General features: G+C 42.0%; 1 pseudogene; it reads right to left on the bottom strand.

Moving 5' to 3' along the window:
• Positions 1 to 1,645: 1,645 nt before the first annotated feature.
• On the bottom strand, positions 1,646 to 2,402 carry LOC111549344 (annotated as a pseudogene).
• Positions 2,403 to 16,226: the final 13,824 nt, after the last annotated feature.

Here is a 16,226-nt window from a genome sequence, read left to right as displayed (position 1 = left end):
GTAATCACAGCACTTTGAGAGGCTGAGGCGTGCGGATCACTTGAGGCCAGAAGTTTGAGACCAGCCTGGCCAGCATGGTGAAACCCCATCTCTACTAAAAATACAAAAAGTTAGCTGGGCATGGTGGTGTATGCCTGTAATCCCAGCTACTCTGGAGGCTGAGTCAGGATAATCGTTTGAACCTGGGAGGCAGAGGTTGCAATGAGCTGAGATAGCGCCACTGCACTCCAGCATTGGTGATAGAGTGAGACCCTGTCTCAAAAAAAAAAAAAAAAAAAGAAGAAGAAGAAGAAGTATAAAGACTGTGTTCTGTAATGCAAAATAGTGTAAAGTGAGACCTCTTCAGAAGTCTAGGAAAATGGAAGGGAATCAAATTGATGGCCAGGAAGTGGTTCGCTATCATTAAATATTTCTAGAAATACTGCCTACATTTCTAGGAGTAAAGAAAGCAAGGCTATTTCATGTTTAATGACAAAAGCTTCTAGTCTCCTTTGTCCTAAATGAAATTTTTAGATAATATTTCCACAAGACAATTTATGAAGGTACTATCTTGTAGGAGAGATATTAAAGCCTACAGGAACAAAAGAAATTATTTACTGTCATAATCACTTAGCATCTGCCCACACTTTAGGATTCTTTTAACAGCTTCTAAAATATTTTTCATTTATCTATACAGGGATAGAATGTAAGAGGAGTAAACGTCGCAAACTAACTTGGTGTCAAGATACCAAGAGAAAAAAAAAAAAAGTCCCCATTCACCAAATAATATAAAGACCTCCTCCTTAATATTAAGTGGGGAAAGTGGTCAGAGGGAATAAGTCAAGGAAGCCTCAAGCTGCCTTTTTTTTTTTTTTTTTTTTTTTTTTGCGGAGACAAGTGAACATTTATTTTTGTGCCTTTCTTCCTATGTGTATTTCAAGTCTTTTTCAAAACAAGTCCCCAGGAATCTCCAGATTCACTTGTGTCCCTGGGCTTGGTCGACTGCTGCAGGAGTCTTAGGGAACCTTGTACGAACGCTAATTTACCAACATTAAAACCTAGAATAGAAGATGCAACAAAAGCAGGACTCCTTCTTCCATGGAATGTGCTGATTTCAGACAAGGCAGAAGCCAATGTAGGAAAGACTGAAATTTTTTCTTGGAACTGTACTGTGATGAGAGGTGCTTGCCATGAACATAAGCTACTGTCTTGTCTTGTCTTTTTTTTTTTTTTTGAGACAGAGTTTCACTCTTGTTGCCCAGGCTGGAGTGCAATGGCGTGATCTCGGCTCACCGCAACCTCTTCCTCCCAGGTTCAAGCGATTATCTTGCCTCAGCCTCCTGAGTAGCTGGGATTACAGGTATGTGCCACGATGCCCGGCTAATTTTTGTATTTTTAGTAGTAACGGGGTTTATCCATGTTGGTCAAGCTGGTCTCAAACTCCCGACCTCAGGTGATCCTCCTGCCTCAGCCTTGCAAGGTGCTGGGATTACAGGTGTGAACCACTGTTCCCGGCCAGCTACTGTCTTTGACCCTTCCTTTCCAGTGTTTGAAGATAAGGCAGGAAATAATCTTCTCTGAAGATACTTAATAAAAATTTCCAAAAAAACAAAAACACACGCTTCCACTTCATTGACAAAAATTTACTGCAGTTTGGCACCTGGGTCTAGTTCAGCTGGCGGATGAGTTGATCGGTGCATTCACCCTGATAGCCAGGTGTGCCCAGCTCCTTGAGAAAGCCCACTCTATTTTTGGTAACATGACAGGCCACTGAGTGGTGGAAAGGGCACAAGAACCATGAGATCTCCTGGAAATGCTTCCCTGGGAAGGCAATTTCATGAATGAGGTCTTCCAAGCAAATGACACCAAACTTCCCCAAGTACTCCTCAATCACTGTGTTTTCCATCAGAGAGATGGTCTTATTCTTGACCTTGGCTTGTCCACATTTCAAAATTCAAAATTCCTGGACTCCAGATTTGGAAATCCCTAGGTCACATAAGGTTCCACTATATGCAGCATTTTTAGGTTCTGGGGGGTGGCTTTTACAAAGACACCATTAAAAATTGTCTTTAGGTGAAGTCTTGCAGTGGTTCTCTGCACTAGTAAACTCATGCCATCAGTCCTTTCGATGCCCACAGCAAAGGCCAAGGAATATTTATCTGGCAATCCCAAGGCGTGCGGTTTCGCTTCTAGTGGTCTAAGACGCACCTTGTCATGTTTCTGCCGCCAGGAATCATGTTGGAATGATTCCAGTCACTTAGACCTGAGCCCTTTTCCTTTCTTCTGCTCGTTCTTTGCCAAAAGTGCCTGCCTTGCCTGGGTGGCTTTGAGGGCTTGATAAGCCTTCCCCTTTTCAGAAGATTTTCTGGAACCAAAGGGATTTTTCTTTGCCCTTGCTCCACCATCTTTCTAGTGGTGCAGCTACTGATCTTGCACAACCCCACCACATGGGGAAGACAGCACTCGCTCTGTTCCCTTGACCATAGAGACATCAGTTCTAGCTCACACTGGAGGACCCAGAGAGCCAGCCTCCACTTAGCAGCAGTGAGCCACTGAGGTCCTGCTAACCCTGATTCTTGCCAAAAGTTGCAGCGCTTCCAAACTTTTTAGAGCCTGTGTCATTTTCAAAACCCAGCCCTTTTCTTGTAAGTTAGTGTCATCACACTGGCAGTTTGGCTGTGGACAATAAAGTGCTTCCCACAATGCACCTACAACTTCCACTCTAGCGACGGTGCTTTACTTCCAGCGTGGCTCTGCTGCCGCCTCAAGCTGCTGTCTAAACTTTGGCCAACACGCAGTATAAACTGGCTTTAGGTTTCTCATATTTAGGGAGTGATTTAGAAAAGTCTCACCAGAAGGGATCATTGGTTTCATGCTTCATTAAGAGGAGCCACGAAGATCAAATCGCAACCACCTATTTGAAAGTAGTATCTCAAAAGACTTCAGTAGAAAGATTTGCCAAGGAAAAGAGTCAAAGTCTGTAAAACATTAGAAGAGCTTTATTCTGATCCAAATAGGAGTGACCAGTGGCCCAAGACGCAGTCTTAAGAGGTCCTAAGAACATGTGCCTAGGATGGTAGCTTGGATTTATGCAATTTAGGGAGACGTAAGACATCAATACATGTATGATGTACATTCGTCTGTCCAGAAAGGTGGGACAACTGGAAACAGGGAGGGTGGAGAGTGAGGGGGTTCCAGGTAATAAGTGGATTCAAGGATTTTCTTTTCTTTCTCTGTCTTTTTCTTTTTCTTCCTTCTTTTCCTTTTTTCTTTTTCTGAGACAGAGTCTCACTCAGTCGCCCAGGCTGGAGTGCAGTGACACGATGACAGCCTCACTGCAACCTCCACCTCCCAGGCTTAAGTGATTTTCAGTTTTCCTGCCTCTGCCTCCCGAGTAGCTGGAATTACAGACATGTGCCATCACGCCCAACTAATTTTCATATTTTTTTTAGTAGAGACTGGGTATCACCATGTTGGCCTGGCTGGCCTCAAACTCTTGGCCTGGTTGCTCCAGCCTCCCAAAGTGCTGGGATTAAAAGCTTGAGCCACCACACAGCCAATTCAAGGATTTTTGAATGGGCAATTAGTTGAAAGAGTTAAATTGTTGTCTAAAGACCTAGAATCAGTAGAAATGAATGTCTGGGTAAAGATAAGGGGTTGTGGACACCAAGGTTCCCATTATGAGTCAAAGCCTGCAGGCAGCAGGCTTCAGAGAGAACAGTCTGCAAGTGTTTCTTATCAGATTTTAGAAAGTGCAAGACTTCTGTTGATTTTCTCCTGGATTAGGAGAGAATCCAGGATTTCTCCTGGATTAGGAGAAAATCCTGGAAAGGAAAGGGGATTCTCTAGAGAATGTAGATTTTTCCCACAAGGGACAGCTTTGCCGGGCTGTTTCTAGATATGGCAAAGAAACATGTTTGGGATTAAAATATTTTGATTTCCCTCTTTGTCTGTCATGTGATGTTATGCCAGTCAGGTTGGAAAGCAATCCATGTTATCCAGTGTTAAATAAAACCCCTCTAATGAACTTTATGGTTTATAGGGCGTGACTCCCTGGGCCCCTTACATAGGAATTTGGGCAAGAGAAGAAAAAGGTCAGAGTTTAGTTCTCACATTTTATTTAATTATTTTTATTTGGGAGAAAAATACATCATTAAAACAAATCATTTTACTGTTTTCCAGAACTGTTTTGAATTGTCAAAGGACAAAGTTACAGAAAATTTAAACACCTCAACTGGCTTCATTGAAACTCTAGAATCAGGCAACACTTATTTTATTATGTATTATTTATTACATAAAATACAATTTAAGCGTTCCAGTGAGCTGAGCGGAAGAGTTTGGCTTTATAGGCAGGGAAGGACTGAAGCAGAAACAAAGAAAGAACTGGTCATTTCAAAGTCGCTTTCCTCGTAAAGCAGGGACAGAGAGAACAATAGAAAAGTGACTGGTTAACATCAAGTTATTTGGGGTTAAGGATTACAACAGAGGGAATTTTCTTGGGAGTGGTGGAATGCTGTAGTCCCAGCTACTTGGGAGGCTGAGGCAGGAGGATTCCTTGAGTTCAGGAGATCAAGGTCAGTCTGGGGAAGATAATGAAACACATCTCTTAAAAAATAAATATGAAAATAAAAAACTAAACCAGGGAGGGCTTTATTATCATGCAGATGAAAACTAGCGTATTTGGGAGATTAACTGTTACCTCTCCTGATTTCTCAGATAACAACTTAGTTTGGTGACATGAAACTTCAGCATGGGTGACTGTTTTGATTTTCAGTCTAGTCCATTGAGGCCTAGTGCAGGAGCTTAGTGCAAAACAATGGCCTCCTGTAATTTTTATTTAACAGAATCAGGAACCACCAAATTTAGTATGTAATCAGACTATCAACACACTGTTATCAAGCACTTGCGGGGGAAGATGTGTAGAGAAGGGTAAAAATCCTCCAAGTTTTATTTTAGTATCCTCACACATATGTGTACTATAATACTTATTTCTTCTCAGTAAAGGAAAAGAATTATGTTTTGGGAGTCAATTTAAATTATCCACAATCAAGCCAGGAGCAGTGGCTCATGCCTGTAATCCCAGCACTTTGGGAGGCCAAGGCAGAAGGATTGTTTGAGCTCAGGAGTTGGAGACCAACCTGGGCCACATGGTGAAACCTCGTCTCTACCAAAAATACAAAAAATTAGCTGGGTGTGGTGGTGTGTGCCTGTGGTCCCAGCTACTGGGGGGCGCTGAGGTGGCTGAGGCGACTGAGGTAGAAGGATCACTTGAACCTGGGAGGTAGAGGTTGTAGTGAGCAGAGATCTCGCCACTGCACTCTAGCATGGGTGACAGAGTGAGACTCGTCTCAAAGTAAATAAATAAATAATCCACAATCAGGGTTTCCAAGACTTCGTTCTTGAAAAACTAAGCTGCCTTTATTATGAGATAGTGATTTAACAAATATTTGAGTCCCAGTAGCATACTGGGTTAGGCACTAAAAGAGATTCTAAGGTGAATGAAATATAGACCTGCTAATAAGAAACATAATTATTCATTCTTTAATTCAGCAACATTTGCTAGCCGTGTGACCTTGAGGCAAGTTTCTCAGCATTTTTTTTTTTTTTCTGAGACAGGGTCTCACTCTGTCACCCAGCCTGGAATGCAGTAGCACAATCACAGCTCACTGCAGTCTCAACCTCCCGGGTTCAAGTGATCCTCCCACCTCAGCCTCCAGAGTAGCTGGGACTATAGGTGTGTGCCACTATGTCTGGATAATTTTTGTATTTTTGGTAGAGACGGAGTTTCACCATGTTGCCCCAGCTAATCTCAAACTCCTGGGCTCAAGGGATCCACCCACTTTGGCCTCCCAAAATGTTAGGATTACAGGCCTACTGTGGCCTACTCAGCTTTCTATAATTTGACCTGTTTCCTCATCTGTAAAACGGAGGTAATAATATATCTCCTAGAGTCTTTATGACAATTAAATGGGATAATATTTGCAAAAGGCTTAGAACAACGTATGACACATAGGAAACCCTCATTTTTAGCTTAACTATTGTAAGAGGTCTTTATGTGCTAGGCTTGAGTATGTGAGGTATTAATGATTTGCTGTGTAACAAACTACCTCAAAATATAGTTGCTTAAAACAACAAATATGTATTATCTCACACAGTTTCTGAGGCTCAAGAGCTCTAAGCTGGGTGGTTCTGGCTCATCATCTTTCATGAGGTTACTGTTAGTGGTGGCAAATTCATACATGTCTGCAGCAACCTTAGTTCTTGCCTCCTCAGAAGAAAGAATTTGACTGAGAGGGACATAAGGCAAAGGTAGAGACTGAGGCAAGTTTTAGAGCAGGAGTGAAAGTTTATTACAAATCAGGCCAGGCACGGTGGCTTATGCCTGTAATCCCAGCACTTTGGGAGGCTGAGGCAGGCGGATCACCTAAGGTCGGGAGTTCGAGACCAGCCTGACCAACGTGGAGAAACCCCGTCTCTACTTACAAAAAAAAAAAAAAAAAATACAAAATTAGCCAGGATTACAGGCGCCTGCCTGTAATCCCAGCCACTCAGGAGGCTGAAGCAGGAGAATCGCTTGAACCCAGGAGGCGGAGGTTGCGGTGAGCCGAGATCGCGCCATTGCGCTCCAGCCTGGGCAACGAGCAAAACTCTGTCTCAAAAAAAAAAAAGTTTATTAAAAATCTTTAGAACAGGAATGAAAGGAAGTACGCTTGGAAGAGGCTGAAGTGGGCGACTTGAGAGATGAAATGTGCAGTTTGACTTTTTGACTTAGGGCTTTGTATGTTGGCGTGCTTCTGGGGTCTTGTGTCCCTTCTCCCCTGATTCTTCCTGGGGGTGGGCTGTCTGCACGCACAGTGGCCTGCTAGAGCTAGGGAGGGAGCATGCTCAGTGTGTTCACTGGCATTGTATGCATGCTTGCTTGACATGTTCTTCCCTTACCAGTCAAATGTTTATAGAACGTCATGTATCAGTTAAACTGCCAATTTGCCTCTTAATGTGCATGCTTGAGCCCACTCACCCAGTTCCTGAGACCTTATTGGGAAGCTGATAATCACCAGTTTCTGGTGTTTTTGTTTATTGGAAAACTTTCTTTTCCTGACACTGCCTGCAACCAATTATTATTTTAGAGAGACAGTTTAATAACGGCCTGACCATCACCTGATGGTTGCCTGACATTCCTGATGTGGGAGCCTCTCTCCTGCTCTGCTCATGTCTGACTAGCTATCTACTGTAACATTTCAATGAACTTGTTGACTGGGGCTGAAGTCATGGAGGGGCTGGAGAATCTGCCTCCCAGTTCAGTTACTGTTAGCAGAGGCTTCAGTTCCTTGCCACTAGGTCTCTCCACTGGGACCAAGATCAGGCAGCTGGCTTCACATGTAACAAGTGATGATGGGGGAGGGCAGAGAGAGACAAGATAGAAGCTGCAACTGCTGCCATATTCTGTTCAGTAGAAGCAACTCACTAAGTCCAGGCTATACTGAATGGGAGAGGGATTAAACTTGAAGAATATCAAAGAATTCATGGACCTATTTTTAATGGAAAGAAAAGTAAGGGTTATCTAAGTAGACAAGAACAGATATGATAGGCAAAGGGTGTAGCAGAAACAAAGGAATAGAGATAAGAGAATTACATGGAATACACTCTAGCATGGCTAGAGAATTAAGGTGATTACTTCTTCCCATTTTATTTTATTACTGTTGTTATCATTACTATTTGGAGACAGGGTCTTGCTCTGTTGCCTGGGCTTGAGTGCAGTCGTGTGATTATGGCTCACTGCAGCCTCAATTCCTGGGCTCAAGCAGGAGCCCAGCTAATGTCTTTTGTAGAGACAGAGTCTCACTATGTTGCCCTGGCTGATCTCAAACTCCTGGTCTCAAGCAGTCCTCTCACCTCAGCCTTCCAAAGCGCTGGGACTACAGGTGTGCACCACCACACTCAGCCTCACTTATTTCCATGTTATTTCTTTGTTTGTTTGTTTTTTGTGATGGTGTCTCGCTTTTGTTGCCAGGGCTGGAGTGCAATGGCACGATCTTGGCTCGCTGCAACCTCCGCCTCCTGGGTTCGAGCTATTCTGCCTCAGCCTCCCAAGTAGCTGGGATTACAGACCTGCACCACCATGCCCAGCTAATTTTGTATTTTCAGTAGAGATGGGGTTTTACCATGTTGTCCAGGCTGGTCTCGAACCCTTGACCTCAGGTGATCCACCCACCTTGGCCTCCCAAAGTAGAGTAATTTTCCCAATATAGACAGTAGATGGCAGATCCAGGTTCTCAATCCATATTTCTGATTATATAATCTTTGATTTTATCTCTATATTGGGGTTCTCCTGAGAAAACATAGCCAACAGGGTGTGTGTGTGTGTGTGTGTGTGTGTGTGTGTGTGTGTGTGTGTATAGAGAGAGAGAGAGAAATTTATTTTCAGGGATTGGCTCATGCAATTGTGGAGGCTTGGTAAATCCGAGATCTGCAGGCTAGGCTGGAGACCCAGGGAAGAGTAGCAGTTTCAAGGCCATCATGAGTCTGCTAGCTGAATTCCTTCTTGCTCAGGGGAGATCAGTGTTTGCTCTGTTACGATCTTCAGCTGACTGGATGACACCTACTCTTAGGGAGGGTAACATGCTTTACTCAAATTATACTGATTTAAAGGTTAATCTCATCCATTAAAAAATAAAATAAAATAAAAAACATCTACTCAGAAACTCCAGAGTGATGTTTTACCAAGTATCTGAGCACTGTGGCTCAGACAAGTTCACACATAAAATTAACTGTCTTACTACCTTATACAACAATGACAATTTACAGTTCAGATTGCAAAGGGCCTTGAATGCTATTTTGTTGGATTTATGAAAATTAACCAGTGGCTCTCTGAGACACTTGACCTTGATCATCTGATACTGGCAGCAGGAATGAGGTGGGGTGGGTGTCCTATAGAATAGTTTAATTTCTTTAGGGAATGTGTGTTGGAATATTTGCCTATCATGCTTGATTTTCAACCTTGTTTTGACACATGACAAATGGATTTTTTTTTCCTTTAAATACTTTTCCTTTTGGTCCACATATTTTTAGTAATTAATCATTTTTTATACATTTTACATGTTTCTTTTTTCTTTTCTGCGGGGGGAACAGGGTCACTCTCCGTCACCCAGACTGGAGTGTAGTGGCACAATCTTGGCTCACTGCAACCTTGACCTCCTGTTCTCAAGTGATCCTTCCACCTCAGCTTCCCAGGTAGCTGGGACTACAGGCACATGCCACCATGCCCTGCTAATTTTTGTAGAGATGGGATCTTGCCATGCTGCCCAGGCTGGTCTTGAACTCTTGGCCTCAAATAATCCTTCTGCTTTGGCCCCCCAAAATATTGGGATTACAGGTATGAGCCACCTCACCCAGCCATTTCGTGTATTTCAATATGATGACTTACATTTCAAAATATTTTTCTTTGGCCGGGCGCAGTGGCTCATGCCTGTAATCCCAGCACTTTGGGAGGCCAAGGCAGGTGGATCACCTGAGGTCAGGAGTTCGAAACCAGCATGGCCAACATGGCGAAACCCCATCTCTACTAAAAATACAAAATTAGCTGGGCGTGATGGTGGGCGCCTTTAGTCCCAGCTACTTGGGAGGCTGAGGTAGGAGAATCGCTTGAACCCCAGAGGTGGAGGATGTAGTAAGCTGAGATTGTGCCACTGCACGCCACCCTGGGTGACAGAGCAAGACTCCGTCTCAAAAATGTATATGTGTATATATATATTTTTTTCTTTATTGTATATTCTCTTCTATTTAGTCTTTCTTAACTTTCTTTTTCTTTCTCTTTGAGGGCTTATTTCGAGGCTTACTTTTAGATACCCCTCCTACCAAAATGCAATGTGAATTTAGTAAAGATGACGGAAATGTAGGTGAGAACTAAAGGACCTAGTTTGTAGACCATCTGGACCAGGAGATTCAAAAGGTATAAATATTGTTCAAGCTTCATTTCTTTGCAGGCAGTGCATAAAAGAAAAGCTATTTCAACCTTGATGCTAGAGAGATTTCTCTCTGCAGCTAACATAGAACAGGAAACCTTAATGTTTTTCTTGGAGCCTCAGAATTTAAAGTCACATTGGTCCCAGACTGTTGTTTTGGACCACTTGAAACAGCAGGAGAAAACACATAATTGGGAGTGGGCTGGAGAATGTTATGAGGCCACCCAAAAGTGATCTGGATTATAAATCTATGCATGCACCCTATTAGGAGAGAACAGGAAGTAGAATCTAGAAAACCAGTAGAGCAAAAGGTCTGATAAGCTAGAAGAAAAAGCAGAACCGGACTTGCAGAGTAATTGGGGGCTGAGACCTCATAATAGAATGTAAAACAGAGTAAAAGGATTGGGAGCTAGTTTTATGAAGGTGTCCATATTCTAGTCCTTTGTTTTGTGGAAACCGCAAAAGGGAGGGTGAGCATCAGGTGGTTGGTTAAAATCAGCAGTGCAGTCACTGTTTTGAAAGGGCTGGTTTCTGTTTTGCTTATAGGGAAGGAAGCCTGATGGTGGTTAGCAAGGGAGAGAGTATAAGGAGTGGGACCTCCCATTGCATCATGGCCCTGGGAACTAGTTTTAAGGTGTCCCTGTTTGTCCTCTTGGCCAATAGGGGGTCTTTTTAGTCACTTGGGGAGCTTTCCCAGAGAAGATTTTGAAAGTTTATTCATCTTTTTGTCTTTAATAAAATTAAACCATCTTGGAAAAATAGTGTTTCCTATTTTACCTTGAAAGATTGCCAGGTGTGGGCATTCTGTGAATTCTCTAAGTAACAGATTCCAAAGGAATTTTCTTCTCATTTCAATTGTGTTCTGGAAGCTATTGTTAATAGGTTACTCATTTGAACCGTATGACAGCAGGAAGTAAGATGCAAAGATCTAACCATACACAACAACTCTTTGGATTACCCCATGTAGAAAATGATCAGCTAATTTTGACTTAAATCTTGCTTATACTAATGACCACTTGCATTTTGAAGAAAAAAATTAATCATATTCCCAAATCCACTACTCTAAAGTATGAGACAATTTCTATTTCAGAATCTTTTTGTTTTTGTTTTTAAGACAGAGTTTGCTCAGTCCCCCAGGCTGGAGTGCAATGGCGTGATCTCCGCTCACTGCAACCTCTGCCTCCTGGGTTCAAGTGATTCTCGTGCCTTAGCCTCCCGAGCAGCTGGGACTACAGATGTGAGCTTTTTTTTTTTGTATTTTTGGTAGAGATGGGGTTTTGCCCATGTTGCACAGGCTGGTCTCAAACTCCTAGCCTCAAGTGATTTGCCTGCCTCAGCCTCCCACAGTGCTGGGATAATTACAGGCATGAGCCACCACCCTTTAGCCTGTTGTATTCCAGAATCTAAAGTGTCTTCTGAACACTTGAGGATAAGGTAAGGTAAAGAGAAGAAAATAATGGTGGAGAAATGTGGTGAGAGAAATCAATCTTTATGGGGCAGAAGCTGCAATACTCTATGAGATCTTTCCCTCCTCCCCAAATATCAAATATTCTCCATCATGCCTTTTAGAGAGGGCTACTGGCCAATTTTTATAGGTTCACTGAAACTTGGCCTCTTGAACACTGTCAAGAATTTACAATATTCAGGTCAGGTGTGGTGGCTCACGCCTGTAATCACAACACTTCGGGAGGCCAAGGTGGGTGGATCACCTGAGGTCAGGAGTTTGAGGCCAACATGGCAAAACTTTGTCCCTACTAAAAATACAAAAAATAGTTGGGTGTGGTGGTGTGCACCTGTAATCCCAGCTACTTGGGAGGCTGAGACAGGAGAATTGCTTTAACCTGGGAGGTGGAGATTGCAGTGAGCTGAGATTGTACCACTGCAATCTAGCCTGGGTGATAGAGCAAGACTCCATCCCCCTTCCCCCAAAAAAGAATTTACAATATACATATAAATAGGCAATAAATATTAAAGCCTGATATGAATGCCAAGTCACTTTTTTTCACCCAGAGAATTGCTGAGTAGAACATAGACCAGATTTCATTTGACAGCTACTCCCATATGCATTATAATACACATACCATATTCCTTACTGTAGAAAGTTACATTTAAGGTTATAGGAACTGGATCTTGTCCATATGAAAAAACAAAGACTATGTTAGTAATAGTATTGCTTTTATATTTATGTATAGTATATTGTTATTTGCCTTTGCCTTTAAATATATTACTATTTTGGCTCTTAAAATTGTTCAAAAACCCAGGTTCACCAAGTTCTCATTAGTCACCGAATTAAAATTGCATTTATAATAATGAGAATGTCAAATAGTACATATTGAATTTTATAAGTTTCATATACATTTTAAACAAAAGAGCCAAGATAAAATGCAATTTTCTAAACCGATAAAGCCAGGATACTTTATCATAATGTTAAAATTATCCCTGATGTTAGGAGTTAAAGCCTAACATTAGGCAATCTTTTCAAAAGATTTTTTTGAGTAGAGGGCCTTTTTTATATTGAGTCAACCAATTTACATTAAACAATTCAGTAAAGTTTACTGTAATCAATACACAGTATATCCTCATATCCCACAGCAGCTTCAGAGTTTAGTAGTATGACAATAGTAGTTTCTGGCTCCGAGCCCCCATCTGTGTAACTACTGGCACCGCAGTTCTCCAATCTTCCTAGCACTCAAAGTTCCTCCTTCTTTTGGCAGGTCCCAGAAGAGTCAACTTGATCTTTTGACAGCCATTAAGAGAACTCCATCTCTTTTTTCTGTGCCTGGTCACTTCGGCACAGCTGTCTTGCTGACACTCTTCAGATATGCACTGACCTTGGCATGCCACTAGGGGGTCGCTGCCTCATAGTATGTACTTACCAATCATCACACTCCACTATTGCTGATGCTAGATTGAGTCCCTTCACGTCAGTGTCTCTGTTGTTCTAGGATTTAATGGGGGAGTGGAGTGAAGTGGGATCCTGTCTCTGCTGGTGTTACAATCCTTTAATGGGTTTCTAAAGAGGGTCACCTTGCTTTACATTTTTATAAAGAGCTCAGTGTTAAATTTTATGTCGACACATTTTCTTGCAGTTCTTACCTCTTACGCTCCCGCCAACTTCAGTGGTACTGGATCAGGTAACATTTAATGTGACATGACTTCAACAACCCCTGAAAGGGGCTGGACACTTTAACTCAAAACTATTCAGAGTGAGTTCCCTGACCACTTCAGGTCATCCCAAAGAAAGCAAGCTGACCATGAAACCAGGAGATAATGTTACAAACACGCTACTCACTACTGTGGGTTCCAAGGCATTGTCCTCTTTCTCGCTTTCTCTGCCTTTCCTCTTTCTCATCCTACTCCAATTTGCTCTACTTTCCAGACTGCAGCAAAGGCCCTTTGTTACATGTAACTTTTACTTTTTAAGAGAGAAATCTATTTTCTGTCAACAGAGAAGTATAAATATTAAATTCTATTAAATAAATAATAGTCTTCATTTAATACAGTTGGTTAAGAAGATATAAGGAAAAAGCATTGTGCCCGAAGACAACATTTGAAATTAGTCTTTATTACTTGGTTGTCTTAAGTTTCATTTTTCCTATCAGAAATAGTTTTTTATTTAGTTAGATCCACCAGCTTGTTTCTTCATCATTAACCGGGTTTTAATGTTCTGCTTCTTACAAACATTCAATTGCCTTTTTCTCAAGCCTCTTTTCTGCATAGGACCCACAGAGAAGCAACAGGAAGGAATTATATCCCGGATGAAGCATCTTCACCAGAGCAATATCATTCCATGTTGTATTTGCCAATAAGTCGATGACATTAGGCCTTTTCAGTAGAGTCCCCATTTCTTTTTCTTCCAGACATTAGATATTTTTCAAAGTGAATTTTAAGTACCTTTTTAAAGATCCAGACTGCAATAAATTCTTTTCCAATTAAACGCAACATAATACAGCGTGTGGTTCAGACTGATGCTAGTATCAGTTGATTTTGCAAGCCACATTTACTAGTAAAAGCTGGAGTTGTGTGACCCTATCTTATTCAATAAACAAGTATCCAAATATTTATTGAGCACCAACTCAATATAGGGCCTTGGACTGAATTAAAGTAGCAAGCTGACCACACAACCAGGAAATAATGTTACAAACACAGTATTCCGATTGTGCAGTGATCACAACTTTAAGGTAAGATTGGGAACAGCTATGAAAATATTTTGTGTAACAGAATGAAAAATTTCTTGCAGGGCAAGGTGGCTCACGCCTGTAATCCCAGCACTTTGGGAAGCCAAGGCGGGTGAATCACCCGAGATCATGAGTTCAAGACCAGCCTGTCCAACATGGTAAAACCCCATCTCTACTAAAAACACAAAAATTAGCCAGGTGTGGTGGTATGTGCCTGTAGTCCCAGCTACTCAGGAGGCTGAGGCCAGAGAATCCCTTGAACCCAGGAGGCAGAGGTTGCAGTGAGCTGAGATTGTGCTACTGCACTCCAGCCTGGGAGACAGAGTGAGATTCCATCTAAAAAAAAAAAAAAAAATTAAAAATTTCTGCATATGTCTGGATTGAAATTACCCATGAAGTCATATAGGACTTAATTCAGAGGATATTTTTTATCTATTCCAATGTTGGGTTAGGTTTGTGCCTTAATATTCTTCAGGATTTAACTACACCAGATGCAAAGGAAGTAAATGCCGAAACCTCATAGCCAAGTCTACTATTTTCCAGTATTTTTGTGTGAAATTATTCTGACATAGTAAAGTTGAATGCTTCCTACTGTTTTTCTAATAGCTCTGCTATTGACTGGATGTTTGTGTCCCCCAAAATTCATATGTTGAAGTCTACTCCGCAATGTGATGGTATTTGGAGGTGGAAACTTTAGGAGGTACTTAGGTCAAGAGGATAGAGTCCTTGTGAATGGGATTAGTGCTCTTACAAGAAGAGATGTGAGAGAGATGCTCTCTCAGCCATGTGAACATACAGCAAAAGGCACCTGTCTACAAACCAAGAAAAGACCCTCACCAGATATCTGCTGGTGCTTTGATCTTGAACTTCTCAGTGTCCAGAACTGTAGGAAATAAATGTTGTGTAAGCTACCCATTATGTTGTAATTTTGTTACAGCAGCCCAAACTAAGATAAACAAGGTTCTTAGCCTTTTGGTTTTATTTTGTTTAATATTTTTGGCAACCCCCTAATGATTTCTTCCTCAAGGGAAAATTCAAACCACATCATCACCAAGATATTCTGTCTTGTCAATTATTTTCTGCATTTATCTTCCCTATTTCCCTGTACATTTACCCTGCTTATAACTGTATCTCACCTTACAGTAGGTTCCCACTTTGGTTTTTATTTTGTTTTGTTTCTGAGACAAGGTCTCACTCTGTTGCCCAGGGTAGAGGGCAGTGTCGTGATCTTAGCTCACGGCAGCCTAGACCTCCGGGCTCAAGTGATCCTCCTGCCACAGCCTCCCAAGTAGCTGCAACTACAGGTGTGTACCACCATCTCTGGCTAATTTTTTTTTTTTTTTTAATATTTGTAGAGATGGATCTCACTATGTTACCCAGGCTGATTTCAAACTCCTGGCCTCAAGCAATCCTCTGGCCTCGGCCTCCCAAACTGCTGGGATTACTGCTGTGAGCCACGATGTCCTGTGACTTTTCCTAAGCATTTGTTAGCTCTCATCTTTATTCTAAGATCCTATTCAGATCTAGTGGATCTATCTCACCTCCCAGGACTCTGTTTATTGCCCTTGATCTAGGTTTACTGTGCAGTGATAAACACATTATCTCTCTAAACATCTTCTGTGCTCTTCTCTTATGTCAGGTTCCAATGTGTGTGGAGAGAATCATCTTAAAGGTCTATATTATACTGGTCTGGAGGCATGAGGTGTTAATTAGGGTACTGGCTATGTTGTTGGAACAAGAAACTCAAAAATACAAAGATTCCCAAGTGGTGGCTCTATAACATAGAGAATTTAGCTCCTTCCCCCTTGTTGCTTTCCTGTGCTTAGGGAGTTGGCTTCATTTCTGTGTCTGAAAATGGCTCAACCACCACATCCTCATTCCAACCCACTTAAAGGGAAAAGAATGAATGAAGCACCTGGCCCAGAAATTGCATATATTACTTCTGTTTACATTCCATTTTATTTCTTTTGAGGGGGTGGGACGGGGGACAGGGTCTTACTCCATTACCGAGGCTGGAGTGCAGTACTTGATCTTGGCTCACTGCAACCTCCACCACCCAGGCTCAAGCGATCCTCCCACCTCAGCCTCCTGAGTTGCTGGGACTACA

This window comes from Piliocolobus tephrosceles, chromosome 3, assembly GCF_002776525.5.
Source record: "Piliocolobus tephrosceles isolate RC106 chromosome 3, ASM277652v3, whole genome shotgun sequence".
NCBI lineage: Eukaryota > Metazoa > Chordata > Mammalia > Primates > Cercopithecidae > Piliocolobus > Piliocolobus tephrosceles.
Note: the sequence above shows the minus strand (reverse complement) of the source record. Positions and strands in the feature narration are given on the sequence as shown.